Source organism: Strix aluco, chromosome 18, assembly GCF_031877795.1.
Source record: "Strix aluco isolate bStrAlu1 chromosome 18, bStrAlu1.hap1, whole genome shotgun sequence".
Classification (NCBI taxonomy): Eukaryota; Metazoa; Chordata; class Aves; order Strigiformes; family Strigidae; genus Strix; species Strix aluco.
The window spans coordinates 244299-261727 of record NC_133948.1 but is presented as its reverse complement, the minus strand read 5'-3'; the positions used below and the strand labels follow the sequence as shown (position 1 = coordinate 261727).

The window sequence follows — 17429 nt, the reverse complement described above, 5'->3', positions numbered from 1 at the left end:
GTGCAAGTGTCCTGCTGGAAGACAGCCTGCAAGGGGCACCGGCCACTCATTACCTTTCCTGTGACGACCTGCCCACACCCCACTGTCCTCTGACACTGAAATTCCAACTCTTCTTGCTGCCAATAACGTGATGATATACCCACTGAGCACAGGACAGTGGGGAGGCCTCGACCTGCAGCAACTTATGACATAAGCTATTTACTAAGAGACCATCGAAAAAACTTTGGTTACAGTGGCATAAAGACCTTTGCAGGAAGAAAAATACTTTGTGAAGAAAGACAGTCTGAATCTGACATGTAGGGCAGAAAAACCTGCCAAGGACTGGAAATGACTTGCTGTTGCCTCTTCTGGCGCTGGGATGAGAAGTCAGGGGGTTAAAAAGTCTGGGTATCATTTGCCTAAACCACTGAAGTTAGTGAAGAGAGAATTAGCTGAATGTCAAGAGACTTTCTCCTCACAACACATGCACAGTCCAGGTTAACAACGACCCTCTTATCATCGTAACAGCAACCCCTGCATACATCTCTGCTTTTGCTACAGATTGTGGAATTATTTAGCTGACTTGGCAGGGAGAAAATCTGGAGTTCTCATGTTTAACTGGTTCCTACATTGATTGTGATGTAGGAAGCCCTGTGTTGTCTAAGCATCAGCCATCTGCCTCACAGGTGAAGGAAAATCAAGTAGAGGTAGTTTGCACTAAGGGATTAAAATGCTTCTATTTAGTACACCAGATGCTGTGCATTTCTGAAATCCTACCGAAACCTACAACGTCTAATGTTGGCATAGTGTATCCTCTGTTGTTACCAGGCTAGAGCACCACGGTGATGCCCCTTCAGCTCTTTCTGTACACGCTGTAGTTGGCAGCCTTTGGTCTGTCGTACTGAGGTCTTGGGCTTGTGGAGCTATTTCGTGGCTTGTGGTAGAAGCCCAGAGCGTACGATCCTGTGATCCATCCTTGATGCATCTTCACTGAAGACGTCTTCAATGATTTGTTAAGCTAACGTTGCTGTGTCAGGCTAAGGATGCCACTGTCTTGTCTTCGGTTGTAACAAAGTCTATTTAGGAAAAGAGCTGGCGATTTGTAGACTGTGGCATTATTCCTCTGCCAGCGGGTCAGGGACTCGCCCCAGAGCTGGAGTTTGCTTCATCACCAACAAGGGATCCCGCAGCGGTTTGTCTAATCCCCCTTGTAACCGATTTCTACTTTTAGGGTCTGTAACATCTTGTGTAAATGAGTTCCACCACTTAGTTGTACATATTTTAAAGGAAAACTGTATCGCTGGCTGCCATCCAGCACTTCTTGCAGTGCGAGAGCGAAATAAAATTCATTACCCGCGCACCTTTCCCACATGATCCGCGGCGGTTCCGTAGACTGGCGCTATAACAGAGCGCCCGGGGCCCGGGCTGGCTTCTCCAAGAGGCGCGGGGCGCGGGTGAGGAGCCCGCGGGACGCCGGCGGTCGGCCGGGAACGGCGCTCCCGGGCCGCACAGGCCGCAGCCGAGCGGCGTCCCCCGGAGGCAGCCGGTGGCTTTGGCGCGGTCGGTTACGGGGCCGCAGCCCCCGCCCGCTCGGGGCGCGTCCCCCCGGCGTGGGCCGCAGCCGCCGCGCCGCCGCCACCGGGGCTCCGCGCCCGGCCGCTGCCCGGCGAGGGGCGGCCGCCACCCGCGGCAGCGCCGGGAGGCGGCCCCGGCCGGCTTTGCCCCAGCCCCCCGCCGCCCCGCGGGCCCGGTCGCCGGCGGGAAGGGCCGCCGCTGCCGGTCCGGGCCGAGCCCCGGCGGGGCCTCCCCCGGGGCTCCGTGGCGGCGGGGCCGTGTGCGCGCCGAGGGAGGGCCGGAGCGGGTCAGCGCCGCGCGGGGGCGGGGATAACCCCGCGGTGCCCGTCACGTGGAGCAGATGAAAGGGAAGCGGCTCGGCAGGGCGGAGAGCAGCCGGGGCGAGGGACGGCGGGCGCGGGGCCGGCCAGCAGCGGGGCTCGGCGCGGCGGCAGCGCGGCTGCCATGGGGCGCTGACCTGCCCGGGAGCCCGGCCCCGGAGCTGGAGCCGCTCGGGAGCGATGCGCGGCGGCGGCGGGGCGCCGCTCGCCGCCCCCCCCCCCCTCCGCCCCGCCGCCGAGCGATGAGGGGCTGCGGGGCCGGCGCGGGGCCGGCCGTGCCGCCGCCGCTGCTGCTGGGGCTGCTGCTGGCCGCGGCGCCGGGCGCGGCGCTGGGCAAGGAGACGGCGTTCGTGGAGGTGGTGCTGTTCGAGTCCAGCCCCAGCGGCGACTACACCACCTACACCACGGGGCTGCAGGGCCGCTTCTCCCGCGCGGGGGCCACGCTGAGCGCCGAGGGCGAGATCGTGCAGGTGAGCGCGGCCGGGGGGGCGCCGCCGGCCCCAAGATGGCTCCGCGGGCCCGGGGCCGCCCGGCACCTGGCGGCACAAAGCGCGCGCCGGGCCCGCCGCCCCCACGTGCGCCGTGCGGCCTGGGGGCGCCGCGGCCGCGGTGACATGCGCGCCCGCGCACAAAGGGCCGCGGGGCAGCCGAGCCCCGGGGCCGCGGCCTCCTCACCTTGCCGGGACGGGCCGGCGCGGAAGCCGCGCGGGCGGCGCCGCGCTGCGCTTGCCGGGTTTGACAGCCGGGGGCGCGGGGCCGCGGGTCGCCCTCCGGCGGGCGCGGGTCGCCCCGGCGGGCGCCCTCGCACCTCCGCCGGCCGCGGGGCCTGCGCGGTGGGGACGGGGACCCTGACCCTGCCGGCCGCGCGCTGCGCGGGGACGGGGCTGCGCGGGCGCGGCCCCTCGCTGTGCCGCGGGCGGAGGTTGCGCGGAGCCGCGCTGCCGTGTCGGTCTTGGGGCTCCCCGGGCTCCTGCGGCAGCGCTGCGCGCCCGTGGGGGAGCCCCCTGTGAAAATCCCCCGCGGGCAGTCGCCGCGCTCCGCGCCCTCCGCCCGCTGGGACGCCTGGTCCTACGTGCGCTGCCGCGCTGCGCGTACCTGCTGCCTCTGCGCGGGGAGCTGGTTTCGAGTGGTTCTTTCGCAACGTAAAATTCCTTATAAAGCTGCTCTTGACTTGCTCGCCAGAGACACAGTTTCTGAATTTATCTGAACGCAGCTATTCTTCGCTCTGTTTGAAACTCCTGAAGTGCTTATCTAATTCCTTTGAAGTCGCTCGTAATTATTGACTTTATTTTTTTTTCCCCTTTGGCTAAGTAAAGAAAAATGACTTAAACGCTGTTTTAATAAGTTTGACTGTTAAGCGATTGCCAATAGCCATCCTTGTATCACGTTAACAGCTGGAGTTTGTTTGCTTGAGTCCCATATATGTACACATACATACACACAGAAATACCTATATAAAAGTTTAAAAAAGCTTGCTGATGGCGAGTAAGCTCTAAAAACAACTGGTGAAGCTCTACAAGCAGAAATACATTACTATCAAAATAACCTTTTTCTTCTTATAAAACAGGGAATGCTGCTTTTGAGTGCTTGTGATTTCAGAACAGTTTCAGCTGTGAGGATTTCTTACAAAAGCTCTCTTGCAGGCAGAAGAGTTGTGAGGAGAAGCTGCTTGATATAAGGGTTTTTCTTTATTCTTTCAGAGGAGAGAGGGAGGGACCAATTATATTTCTGACATTTTAAAAAAAGGTGGTGCTAGTAGGGGCTGAAATGGGCATTGATGTTTTCTAACCTTCTGGTGCATTATCAAACAGTACCTGTAAGACTTAACACTGCATCTTTGGGGATAGCAAGAGACTCTAAAGTTTCTTTTTTGTGTCAGGTGTTAGTGATAAGAACAGAATAGGGGCCATACTTTTACTGAGGTCATACTTTCCTTGAGTTTTAAGTGAAAGTGGAGAAAGAACATCCTGTTGTGTCAAGGCTCAGATTTGCATAACTTGAAGCAAAGGTATTAAATAGACTTTTGTAGGCCTTATTATGTGTAACATCAACTATCTGCTTCCTCTTAATGCCTGGACAGACAGCGCCCCATATGGGAGAGACTGCAATGGAAGACAAATTATGTGACATTTATCACTCAAAAGCTGTTTTGCTTATTCATCTCTACATATACTAGATAACATACATCATGAACAGGCTGTTTGGTTTTTTTTTTTTTCTGAGCCACTGTGTGTGCTGCCTTTTTTTTCTTCCGAAGAAGAAGAGAATATGGCAGACATCGTTCCAGAGCAGCTAGACTGAATGCTGTCAGTCACATTTTCACTGTTGAGATTTTAGATTACATACAGCATCTCTTGTCAGTGTCCTGCTTCCTTCATCTCCTGAAATTGAGTTTTTCAGAGCCAAAATATATAAAGATTTTTCACAACATTGTCTCACCTCCCTTTTTCAGCTAGGCTGTGTATTTATGGAACTATATGAATCTGCTGTTCTGGATCATTTAAAGCTTGCTGTGGGGTTTAGAAAGGGATTGTGAAGCTAATGCTGCTAAGAACCTGTTCAGCAGTAGCTAGTGGTACATCAGCGAAACAAGCTCTTCTCGGCCTCAGCCACCTTGTCAGTGCACACAGCTCTTTCAAGATTAAGATACGTTTTTCTTTAAAATGAAATATTAGAAATTCTTGAAAATCAGGCACACATTAAAGAATGGATCAAAGGAATTGTGGTTTTGGGACTACACAAAGGCTTACTTTTGTTTACGTTAATAGCATCAGTTACTCATTGGTCTTGAAAGTCTGAACAAAAAACCCCAAAACTTAAGAAACAATGCACTTTCAGCTTTTGATAGGTCATACATTCGCTCCCAAACTGGTTATTGGTCAGATTCCTATCCAGTAGTGGTATGCTATTATATTGTTTCTCATGTTATTGTGAACAAGTCTTATTAGGGTCAAGTGTCTACCAGAATAACTCTTCAGAGAGATGAAATGTTCATATGTCTTCTTTCATGTGGCCACAGTTTGTATTCAGCAAATTCATCCTTAGGTTGCTGTGTCAGCTGGTCCTTAAACTGCTCGAAGGTCTAACCATCTCGGTGGTATCTGGCATACTGGAATATTACGTGTTTCTTGGAATATTCTCACCATTAGTATGAGTTCGGAATTTGAAAACATCTGATTAGAGAGTGTGAAAACAAGATCTTGTTGAAACCTCTAAAATGATATTTTGCTTTAAAAGAAACTATGACCGGTGAATTACTTATGGTTCAGACTTGTAGCATTCAGGCCAAGAGCACAGATACAGTTCTGTGTCAAACTAGATACTACGCGGCCACAGAGTCACAGTGCCAGGACAATAAGCATCATCGGTTGGACTGGCAGTGGCTTTTTTGCTCCTAGTGGGATTAGGTGTCTTAGTTCTACTTGCAATTGGCAAGATTCTGTTTAAATTGCTTATTCTGCTTGATAGTAAGGTGTGGAGCATCGAATGCTGTGTTTCCTATAAATTTGTGGTGGGGATGGTGCTGCTCAGGTGAGGTGCTGGGAAAAGAGAATCTATTTTAACGTTTGTTTTAGATTGCATTAAACTCTGACTTGTCAAAAACTTTTAAGTGATACACGTTCATCATTGTCAATTCTCTCTCTTCATCTTTCTTTTTGCTACTCCTGCCTTAGATACACTGCTGAATACAGTAATATAGGTGGGTTACCAATATATACAATTTTGAAGAGAATCAGCATGGAGGAGAGATTTAGGAATAGTATACCTGTTTTTTTCTTGGGTGATGAAAGTTTAGGCTTTGGTTGGTTTGTTTCTGCTTGGAAGCCTCAGCACGGAAATAATGAACTTTATGTAGCCATTGAACTGAAGCAATGCATAGATTACATAATAATCTCCAGTTGCATATATTTTTTGTGCTCAAAAGGTAACAGTTTGGGGAGAACAAGCATAACTCAGTGCCTTAAGCTCTAGGAAGAAAACAAAAGTGGGACACTTCCCCCACTTCTTGCACATCAGTTCCTTGTAGCAATGCTATTGCCCATCTTCTTTCGCTTGCAGAAGATGGGGAGGTTTCAAACTGGAGTTTGAGGCCATGTGCCCGTGTGTTCCTTCCTTCTGTCTCCCTCCCACTCCTTATTTACTTGAATAGCTTTGAACCTTTCCTCTGTTTTCTCAAAATGCAAAAGTAGCTAAAGACTGTAAATTTGTCAAGTAGGCTTCGCACTCTGAAGCACTGGCGGAGTTTTTAACAGCGTTGAAAGCAGTGACTTGAAATAACTGTGCAGATAGATGTCTGGCAGCGATCAGAGGAGGCTGAGTCAAGGGAATGTTAGTGTCCTTTGAGAATGGAAAACAAAAATGTGTATTTTCAGGTTTTTGTTGTTGTTTTGGGAACAGGCAGGTTAAGTTTTTTCTTGTTTGAGTTGAGTGCCCGAAGGCCATTCAAATTGAGGAAGTGGAATTATTTGTGGCTTTGAGTCACTGTCTTGTTGGAAGTTTTCTTTGCTAGTTATCCTCTTAGAATAGGAAGACACCAGTGATTGGGTTTGTGTTAATTTCCACACCTTAACTGTAAAGCTGTGGCTTACAGTAATGATCCTGAGCACATCAGGAATAATACATTTCTCTGGTAAAACTGAGTTCCCAGTACCAGTCTGTGGGGCTTTGGGTTTGTTTTGTCATTGTGTCCTTGGAGTAAAGTATCTTGGAGCTGAGCTGTCATTGGAACGTGGCACTTTCATTCTGATGGAGAACAAAGAGCTGACACCCCGTGGATGCTGAGAATGGGATGAGAGGGGCTGTTCACCATTTACTGTGTTCCTCTGTTTTGGTGCAAAGACAGGAGACCTGGAACGTATCTGTTGTGTCTTGTGTGAGAAGTGGGACTAGGTTATAAGTGTTGTCCTTTCTGATCGTCAGTCTCTGTTACAAACAGATGCTCACAATGGGCAAGTGTTCCGAGGCATGTGAGGATAGTCATCTCTGAGACGTCCATCTTCAGCTGTTGAATCTAAGCACTGTCCTGCTCGAGCCTGTCATCTGAACTTGTGTCAGACAGAACCATGAGTCCCATCGCCTTTCCAGAGGCCTGCTGAAAGTTAAGGAGCTTGTGTTAAATAGGTAACAAGGCTGAATTAAGAGACTTAATTGCAGCTGTCTTTAAAAAAAAAATAAAATCTGAGCTTTCACAGTGCTTATTTCCTGTTTAAAGTTTTTTAATAATTTAATTAATGACAAGTCACTGATGACTCCTTTTTGGCTGTAACAGCATCAGGTGTGTGTGTCTGTTGTTATGAGTCAGAGCAGTGAGTAATTTCTATACTTGTTGCTTTGCTGGTTTGTGGATCAGAAACCTTGTCTACTCTAAGCTTCAGTTTTTCTTCTGTTTTCTGGTTATCATTGTATTAAGACTTGACTATCCAACTGGTAGGAACAAGACTCTTCTAGACCACAGCCTTGATATATGCATTGAATAGCAAAGTACAAGTTTTGGTTGTACATTTTCTGAAATCTCAGTTCTTTAAAGCATGGGTGCAGGTTTTGAAACCTGAACCTGGAGGTTTCCATTTGTTCTGAGAGCTGGCAGGGCTCGCCCATCCTTTCTGTTATGGGAGAGAGTTGATAGGTGGAAAGAAAAGATGAAAAACACAGGTTTAATCCTGTGGACAGCAGGCTCCTATAGTTTCTGTGGTGTGCTGTGCCTGATCTGAGCTTGATTGGTGTTTGTTTTTCAGTAGTTTCTGAGAGAAGAATGAAGATTGCCCCGAGTTGCCCCACTTCCTTCGGGGCCAGGGTCCCCTGCTCTATCCTTGCCAGTTGAGGTTTTTTTGTGCTGTGAAAGGAGGGTGTTTTTCATGGGAGTGCAACAGGTGACTACAGGTCTGGGTCCTTTACAGAAGGCTAGGGTGATAAAGGAAGTGTAATTCACATTTAAAATAAGAAGTCGTTGAGGTGAGGACTTGCACAGTTATTGGACCTGGACAGCCTTTATAGAGTGTCATGCACAAGCAGCTTGCCTGCAGCAGAGGTACTGTCCTGGGCTTGATCTCAGATTCAATTAATCTAGCTGTTCCCCAGTTTCCATCCCTCCCTCAGTTCCTCCCCTCCTTTTCTTTAAGTTTCAGTCATGCTTTAGTCCATCACGTACTGTGGTGTGGGAGAGCTGAAGAGAGCCGGTCGAGGTGTTTTGCATAGCTCGTTCATCCTCTTCTACTGTTTAGCCTTGATCCTGGACTGTCCTCACAGCGTGAGCTCCAACCCCGTCACACCATTGCTGCTTTAGTTCGCAAGAAGTTGCCTGTTCTCGCTGGCTTCTGAACGCAGTATTGTAAATAAAGATCCTTATTCTCTATTAATTCTTTGACATTGCAGTATCCAAGATGTGTCTTAGAATGGTGGCGAAAGGACTTGGTAACTCCTTCTGTGGTAGCTACTGGCTGTTGTGTGATGTCTGCCTGCAGCTGTAGTGCTCTGCTTTGAGAATCGCGTACATGTGCCGTCCTGTTAAGGTGCAACACGGAGAGAATTTAAGAGGGCGGGGTCAAAGATAGTGGTGAGAAGGGGCGCTTGGCTGCTTAAACCTTCTGCGATAACATCCTTCTCTCTCCTTCGGTCGGACAGTTTCATGTCATCTTTCATGTCTTCTGGAAAAGGAAACACCTTATGAAAATAGTTAATATAAACCCAAAATTATAATGGAATTTTAAGGGCTAGTAAATCATATTTACCTAGTTAAAAACTTTGGACTTTCAAGCTTTAGACTATTACATTATAATGTATTAATGGACAGTTAAGGGCACCTGTGCAAACTGTTTCTAAACGAGTCTAAGGCAAGAATAAATAAATATTTCTAGGCATTACTACAGGGGAGAGAGGGCTGTTCAAAAGATAAGGTACCAAATTCTGTGATGAGTTACTGGTTTTGGGGGAAGCTCCAATGTCTGTGGTATTGGCACAGAGATGCAGCAATACCAGAGTCCTTCTACCAGCGCCTTGTCAGCACCCAAGACTGAGACACTCCCTCGAGGAGAAGGCGGGAGGCACAGTGTAAGAAAATGAGGTAAAAGATATCTAAGTATGGAGGAGAAGGTACAATACAAAGAGCAAAAAACACTAATGTGACCTATTTAGAGGAATAAGAATAAAGTAGGTTAAGGAAGTAAATAGAAGCAGAAAGCTTGCAGTACTGGGTCTTGTACTCGGGCTGACCCGTGCAGTTTCTGTTCACTTCCAAATAAAGGAGGGGAATCACGTGGGGAAAAAATAGTTTGTGGGAGTTCAGGTAACTTTTCTGCGTAGTCCATAAGTTTAGTTAAACCTCCACAGAGATGTCCGAGGTCTGTACTGTTGAAGACCTTGCCCTTGCTGGCAGGATGCTGACCACTTCCTTTTCCATGTGCTCCCATTGCTTGTTTGGGAGGTGGAACTAGGAAAAAATCCCAGAGAGGAGTGGCACTCAAAAATTGTTAAACATGGAGCCATTTGGAGAACTTTTTTTTTTCATTTATATATATTTATGTTGAGACTGGATCTATGTGACTATAATGGTTTAGGTATAATTACAGCCTGCTTCATAGTGTTACCAGCACTTGCGGCCAGCTGTGCCCCATGGATAGAACTGGCCCTTGCTCTCCCTGAGCACTCCACTGGTGGATGTGATTATGGGATGGGGTAACTTCCTTTTAATTGCTTTGCCTAGTGAAGGGCTTCTGAAATGGCTCCAGGTGAAGCATGTGGAGGTCATGATTTGGTGTGGCATAACTTGGTGGGAAAGAAACGTAGGCAGCTCTGCTGCAAGCAGATCTTATAGGAAAGTCTTGAGTAGCTGTATAAAACCATTGATTAGCATACATAGTAATTTTCTTCCAGTTTATACCATCTTGTGGTGGAGCGTGTATTTAAAAATGCTCCTTTTTTTTATTGCAGTCTTCTAGTCCTTGTTTTGGAATTTCAAAGTGAGGCCCTTCTGGACCAAAATAACTTTCATAAACATAGTTTTTCATAGTGTGAATGCTTTCAAGAGGCCAGCATCTTACTGGTTAAGGAAAGGTAAGATCTGGAGGCAGTAACCTGCTGTGTGTTCTGCCCAGTTATAGAAGTGGTACATGTATTTGCATTAATACACTTAGTACATTAGAAGTGTTCAGTTTAGGAAGTGTTAAATATTACCTTGTACATACTATCTCTTCTTTTGGGCATCTGCACTTCAGTATTCAAATGTGGTCAGACCAGAGCTTGTGGTGCCTACATATGAAAACAGAATGAATGCAAGTTGAATGCTTGGCCTTATTTCTCATGTTTCCTGGCTTGAAGGGAGAGCCCTTCACATTAAAGGAGGTTGGCAAAGGAAAAAGAGATTGTTTTTAAACAAAGACATGTTTTGAAATTGTTACAACAGCAACAGAAGATTCACGTAAAAAAAAGAAGTATTTTTTCAGCATTTTTCTTGACTGCTTGATGCTTGAACCAGAGGTGACTAGGGGAGTATGATCTTGCAGATACCCAGTAGAGACTGCCAAAAATTACACTTTATTGCACTTGGTGGAGCTGTGCTTATGTTAGGATTGAGTAGTCGTGCTCAGGAAAATAGGGTTCTGGTGGCTTAGGGTGTCCTCTTCACAGTGGTGAATTGCTTTCATTCATTTTTTTTAATTTCCTTTTCATGCTGCTTTAAAAGACTTTTGTTGTTGCACTTGGCTTTAAGATGAAAAGCCGGTTTACAAAGGTTGATTAGGTGCCTGTTATGTTCCAGACACAAGTACACCCTGAAATATGTAGCTTAATATATGCAGACTCTAGGCTCCAGACCCATGTTACTCTGTGCATTAATGTAAGGGTTTTAGTTGTTTTCTAAAGCTGCTGGCCAGCTTTAAGCTTTCTGTTAGTTTTCTTGAGCTTAAGCTGTTTTATTATTTTGCATCATTTTCAGTAGTAAAGCAAACTGAGGGATCGGTGAGGAGGTGAGTGGCCTGACAAAGAACTGAGGGCATGTTTTAGAGTCTGCTGAGTACAACTGTTTAATTAGCTGTACAGGCATGCATGTTGCAAGTACGTGCCTCCTACTGTGAATTTATTGCACGTGCTTCGTAAGCAACTCTCAAATGCTTCTGATTGTAGTGTTTGAAAAATTGCTTTTAATTCAGGAAAGAACCTCGTTTGTGCCAAGATCTGTTTTCTTACTTTGAGGCTTTTGATGCTTGCCTGCTTTAAAAAAAGTACAATAAAAAGTGTGTTAAGTGTGGGTGGGGAAAAATCCTTCTCTTCTATTTTTCTCTTCATCCATTCACCCCTGTCCCCCTAAGCAGAAGAGACTCTAACCAAGCTTTCCGTTGAGTTCACCTTTAGAACTGAAAGTTTCCAGCCTTAAACAGTCTACTTTGACAGATAAGAAAAGTGGATTTGGAGGACTGACTTGGAATTGTAGAAGGTGTTCTGTTCATTTTTATCCCCTGATGGATCGGTTCCGAAACTGTGGTTCATGGAGAAGAACTGCTATTAAAGGCTGTGATTTTTATTTTTTTCAATTTTTTTTTTTTATTCCCCCACCCCACCCCGCAGAGACTGCACCTGAACAATTGACTTCTTGTTTGGGCCTGGCTAAATGGTGGCACTCGCAATTGAGCCTCGGTGGGTTTTACCTTAATAACAACAACAGTAATAATAATACCTGTGTCTCATAGATAAAACATCAATATTACATATATAGCACGCCAGTTGGGCACACTAGTGCTGTCTGTTCGTGCTGCACTGAAGTTTTACCTGTCCTTGCTGGCTTTGGAGATAAGGACAGAGGTTAGGATATGCAGCGTAGCAGCTGCTGCCCTTTTCTTTGACAGATTGGGATTTCTCCTAAGGCAGTCTCTGAAGAGTGTGTATGCTGTAACAGGGAAATGTATTGGTTCCCATTGCAGTGTTGTATTTTACAAGGGTCCAGCATACTTTCTCATACCTATTTTGTATTTTCTCAGAAGCCCTTTAGAGCTGATACTGTCTTGCACGCTGTGAGGCTAAAGGGGAGATGAACTCTTTATGGTCTGGATGCCAAGCTGGCAGATATCCTGAATGATGTTTGTAGCAAGGCTAGGAGCAAGAAATGAACCCATGAAACAGAGCCAGGAGATGCTGAGTTCAATATTTAATAGGAGCCAAGGGCTGGAGATCTCTTTTTGCTCAGAGGCAAGGTATCCCCAATCTGCTAGCTGGCAGGGTTTTGCCTGTTTAAAAGATACTATCTTTTGCATCCCAAAACTGTCTGAGGAAAAGACATTGCAAAGTAGTTAATTTCAAAGAACTCCAAATGTGTGATCTTATTTGGGTTTTTTGCTATTTTAGTTGAGAAAGCTGTGCTGCCAGAGTTCCTTCTGCTCTGCCACATTTGTAACATTTGGTGATAATCTTTGTAGGTTTTGATACTGGGAATTTACAGAGATTTTTCTGTAGTGAAATAACAGGGTTGTAGTTGCAGATTGGGATGAATTTCTCAATTGCATGTATTTTGTTTATATTCAGTTGCCACTGGGACATGAATCTCCTCAAATAACAGAAGTCAAACGAAGTGACCTGGTCTCCTTTTGTCTACCCCTCTTGTTATCTTCAGGCAATTATGGCAAGATGAGGATTTGAAATCTCTTGGGACAGCTTTGCTATTAAACATAAACCCCTGATGTGGAATAGTCAGCCAGAATGTATGCACACATGTGTGTATGTGTAATGTATGCAGTGTCATTAAATTAAAGTTACACTAACATGAAACCAACAAAATCATTTTGGTTTCTGAAGACTGCATAAGTGTTTGTTTCAGAGGCTTGGATAAGAACGTTCCCAGAGCCTGGAGACGTCCCAGCTGTGGAAGTAATATGGGAAGAAACTACTGTCCTTGTCAGTAAAAGGGCTGAAATGTCCTGAAAGAGTTAAGCTCTAATTAGCTCACTTGTAAGGTATTTAATATCCTTATTAAACTCAACTGCTGGTTCGCCTTTTTTTTCTTTCTTATGGTGAATAAAATTTCTTGAAGAGCTGAGCCTCTGCCTCTCAGATCAGAGGCTCACATGTTGAAGCTGGCAGTGCTAGAGGCTAGTTCCTATCTGTGTGACAGCATTTTTAATTTAACAGGACCGGCTTTGATGTTCTTGAATATTTATAGGCAGCTTCAGATCAGTCCAGTATGTATTCTTTTTAACTGGAGCAGAAGTTCCTCCTCACACAACAAAATATCTTTCCCTGTGTTTACTCTTGGGTCCCTTTTGGATTTGCAGTCATCAGAGTGGTTTTATGTTACAAAAATACTGCTTAAATACTTACTTGTGGGAGGAATCACTTGATTTCCTTTCTAGTTTCTGCAGCTTGGGGGTAGTCCAGTTACTGCATCATAGCTCCTTGTTTGAGCCTCACTACAGCCACTTACATTGTAGAAGAGACAGATGCAGTGAAACAGGATTACGGCAAAGTGCAGTTATGGTGAAGCCTTCTCCCGCTGTCCGGAGCTCAGGTGTGCCCACAGTGGATCAGACCTGAGGTCCACTTAGGTCAGAGCTGTCGTGGGCCCCCTCAGGAAGACACAGAAGTGTCTCTCGGACACCCTAGAGAAAGAGCAGGTTATAGTCATCGTTTGTGGTTTAAAGAGGAACTGAAAACTTGAGGTTAGGTTCTTGGTGGGAGCTTATCAGAAACGGTGGAAAAAAGTTTTAGTTGGAATTGGCCGATTTATTAAAATGAATTGTTCCACCCGGATGGTTTGACTTGCGTGAAACTCGGACCGAAAGGTACCTGATGGGTCAGCTATCAGCTAAGTTTTTAACCCCCTCTCAGCTTGCCAGACCCACCGTCCCTGACTCCAGGCCTTCTGGGTGCCTGCAGCCCAGGCGATGGGCTGTCTCGGAGCTGGCACTGTATGTCCTTTCAAAAACAGAGATGTGGGGGTTTTTTTGCCACTTTAAATTCACTAGTTCTGGTGTCTTAGAAAGGCCTCATTGTGGTTTGAATCTTTGCCTTGATTGTGCCACAGGAGGAAGTGTGCATGTTGTATGAAAGTGTTTCCTCAGACTAGATTTTGCGGTAGACTTCTCTCTCTCTGCCATGTTTCTCTTCTGCTTTATCCTCTCAGCTCTCTGTTGTGGATCTCACATGGACTACCTTATCACTGATGTTCCATCCCAGAGAAACCTTGTCATGGCCAGCTGGGGCAGCAAAGCTGTGGGTTTCTTCCCTAGAACTCTTCCGTGTGGGTGCCGACAGTTCATGCTCCTCTGCTGTGCTTAGTTTTGTTGTGAAGTTCTGTACGCTTCGCGTTACCGGATGATCTTCTGTCTAGAATTCTCTTCTTCTAGGCTTATTTGGAACTCTGTTATTGAAGTAGCAGATTTTTTGTCTATTAATTTGAATGGTTTCACGTTGTAAAAAAATTCTGTCTTTCAGTGATGATAATTTGTTTTAATGCATGGCCTACAGTGGAAAAGGTTGGTGGGTTTAGACTTCCCTGCTATAGATGCACTTCTTTGTTGGTACAGCCTTTTCTAGTTCAGCAAGTGAAATCAATTATGTCACTGCCTACATAGCTGAAGCAACCACATGAGGAAAGTGCTTGATTGTCTATTTGATGTAAATAGTTTGCTCAAAGGCTTCTCTTGCTATGGAAATTCAGCAGAGAAATAGGGACCTGTAACTTACTAATGTAGCAGTGAGAGTTTCTAAAATATGCCAGTAAGCAGAACTTTACTAACATATAAAAAGTAGGGAAAGATCTTGATACTGCTTCTTCCAGAAGAAAAATAAAATCTGCCTGGGGCATCTAAACATCACTTTTTCACAGTTCATTTTAAGGGAAGACCTGTTTAGAAGGTGAAGCAGCCGTGTTGTATCTTCAGGAATTCAGTGTTCATGTGCATTCTGCTAATGCTGATGTGAAGTAGTTGTCTGAACTTTGTAGCTGCTGGGATGCAATGTCAGTGCTTGCATCTAGGGATGGGTGGATGCGTTTGACTTAATTTTTCTTTGGTTCCTCTTCCGAGTTGTTAACAAAGGTAGTTTTCCTTCTCCCTACATACCCTGCAATATCCTTCTGAGACGAGAAAGTTTATGAAATATGGAAATACTTAATGCTTCTGCCTCTGGGAAGGATTTATCCAACAATCACAGTTTAGTTTTTGTTTGGTTTTGGTAGAGCTGTAGTAGAAAGCTGGTCCTAATGATCTAAGGCAGTGCTTTACTAAATTTCCCTCTGCCACGCCTCTGACATGTGGTACTATTGTTAGTCCAAAAGACGTACAGAAACCAAAAGAAATAAAATACAAGCAGTGTGCGGTACAGGCATGAGATTTTTAACCAGCCCTGCAACCTTTTCGGGGTGTGGGGGTGTGAGGGTGGAAAATTCCCCCAAGTGTTTGGGGTTTATTCAGGCTTTACCTTCACATCTTTGAGTTTACTTTCCATAACTTCTGGAAACATTTTGGGATGTTTGCACAACCTAGATAGAAAGTATATCAGCAGAACCACTCAAGATTAAAGAACCAGCTTTAAACTTGTCACTTAGGAGTGAGCAGTAAGTAGTGCCAAGGTTGTGGCTCAAACAGAGTGTCATAACAATCTGAAGTTTAACTTTCAAATATCTTAGTCCACAGAAAGCGTGTTGTAATCTATAAACTGGTATACCTCTTCAAGGCTGCAAGTAGAGCTTCCACTGAAATAAGGTCCTCGAAGTTTTGAAGTATGCCCCTTCCCATTCCAAAATACCCAGTACTGAAATTTCAATTAAAAGCATAGTAGACAGAGGGAGTAATTTTGCTCCTTATCACTGCTTAACATGGAAGTTCGTAACAGTCAGTATCCCATACTAAGGTGAAACTGCAAGTCAAATTAAAAAACAAACAAAAAACCCCACACCTTACCAATTGTTTGGCTTTGTAAAGCAAGGTTTTTAATTTCTTTACTGTTGCTGGTTTAAGATCAGTTTTACAGGCCTAGTGGCTGCTGTTGACATGTCCCTGCACTCACAGCTGCTTCTACTTTGCAGGCTTTCCAGTGGATAAACAGGACATTGTCAACCCCCTAAATGAGAGAGTGTGAGCTACTGTGCACGAAGTTGCCATCCATGAACCAGGAAGTTAGCATGTCACACATTGACTCTTCCCCTTCTCCGGTTGCAAAGTAAAATGTCATCTTCAAGCCACCACAATTTTTTTCCCTAGTATTTACTTGGTTACTTGAGGTCACATCTCTGGAAAGGGCTTTGGGGTGTGAAATGTGGTTTTGTGGCACTGACACCTCATGCGCAAACGAGTGAGCCCCTTCCATAGAGGTTCTTCCTCCACGTGTGGTCGTGTGTCATGGCCGCCTTGTTGTTAATGCTCTGTACCGAGGCCGATGTCTCCTCATCCTTGTTCAGGCCCCTGCAGGTCCCACCTCGATGCTGAGCAATCTTGCCTGAAGTCATTAAAACCAAAGTGAAAGTTGCTAAAAGGGCTCAAATACTCTGTAGGGCTTCTGGCAGGTGATGTCCCATGGTACAAAGGAGGGGAGAAGGAACGGGTTTCTGTGTGTAGAAAATCTGTTTTTCCTTGATACTTTCCTGTTCTTTTTGAAAGTGGCTTGAAACTATCCAGTGTCCAAGGGTTGGATGGGCTTAAATTACTGTGCACTAACAGGATGTTCTGTAGAGGAGTGTTGGGATTGTGCCCATGTTGCTTCAAGGTGTAGCTTTCATGGTCCAGAGTTACGTTGGGGAAGAATCATTTTTGTGCTAGTGGCAGGGACCTCTATCCTGTCAGCATCCATATTTAGTTACTGGCACAAATGAGAACTTTGTGTTCTTGCCTTTTAATTGTTCTTAACCATTTCCAAATCTGTTTCTCTAGTAAATATGTTTTTCAGTGACATTTAGGGTTCTGTAGTCATTGATAAATGCATATGCGAGCAGAAGCTGGAGCCGTTGCGGTTGAGTCTACAGCTTTGTAGTCTCCTTCCTCTTGGGTTACTAGCATGGGTGTACCCTTTAAGTGAACTAAACGGCGTGTGCTGTGCTTGACAAATATTGTTCTGCCTTAACTTTGTGTGCCTGTTTCTACATTTAGAGAAAGAATGGACTTTGGAAAATTCTTCTACTTTGAAGGTGTTACTTCCATCTGATGAAGGCTATGGAGCATCTCCTGTGATTAGAAAAGCGTTAGTTTGGAAAGCATAATGTTTACATGTGTAAAACTTGGTTTTTTGAGATTTTTTTTTTTTTTGCTGAGCTTTAAACTTATTAAACTGTTTTAAAGTATTATTGTATGGGGCTCTTATGTGATAGAATTGTGTGTTTTCTGACCCAGTGCATTTGGTCAGCTCTGCGTAGACTATTGTTTTCATATTTAGCGTGATTTTTATTGCCATATAACATTATCTCCTTCCACCTTTTTCCCTGCGATGTCATTGTCATGCATAGTCAAAAGGCTGTCAAGCACTTGCTGCCTTGGTGTTTTCTAACCTGTTACTTCAGATTAGAGATTTAAAACTTTTTTTTTAAACTTACAGATTCCCTAACATGTTTTCCAGTGAGGATAGGGGCTCCAGTGTGTCAAT

General features: G+C 45.5%; 1 protein-coding gene across 2 annotated transcripts in view; it reads left to right on the top strand.

The window, feature by feature from the left end:
• The first annotated feature begins 2123 nt into the window (after positions 1–2123).
• The window catches only part of ZNRF3 (zinc and ring finger 3), a 95503-nt gene continuing 80197 nt past the window's right edge, over positions 2124–17429 (top strand). Inside the window, exon 1 of one of the 2 annotated variants that reach the window (XM_074844215.1) lies at positions 2124–2344. The gene's annotated coding sequence lies outside the window, so the exon portion shown is untranslated. The remainder of the gene's footprint in view (positions 2345–17429) is intronic. The other variant, XM_074844217.1, reaches the window with a different exon arrangement.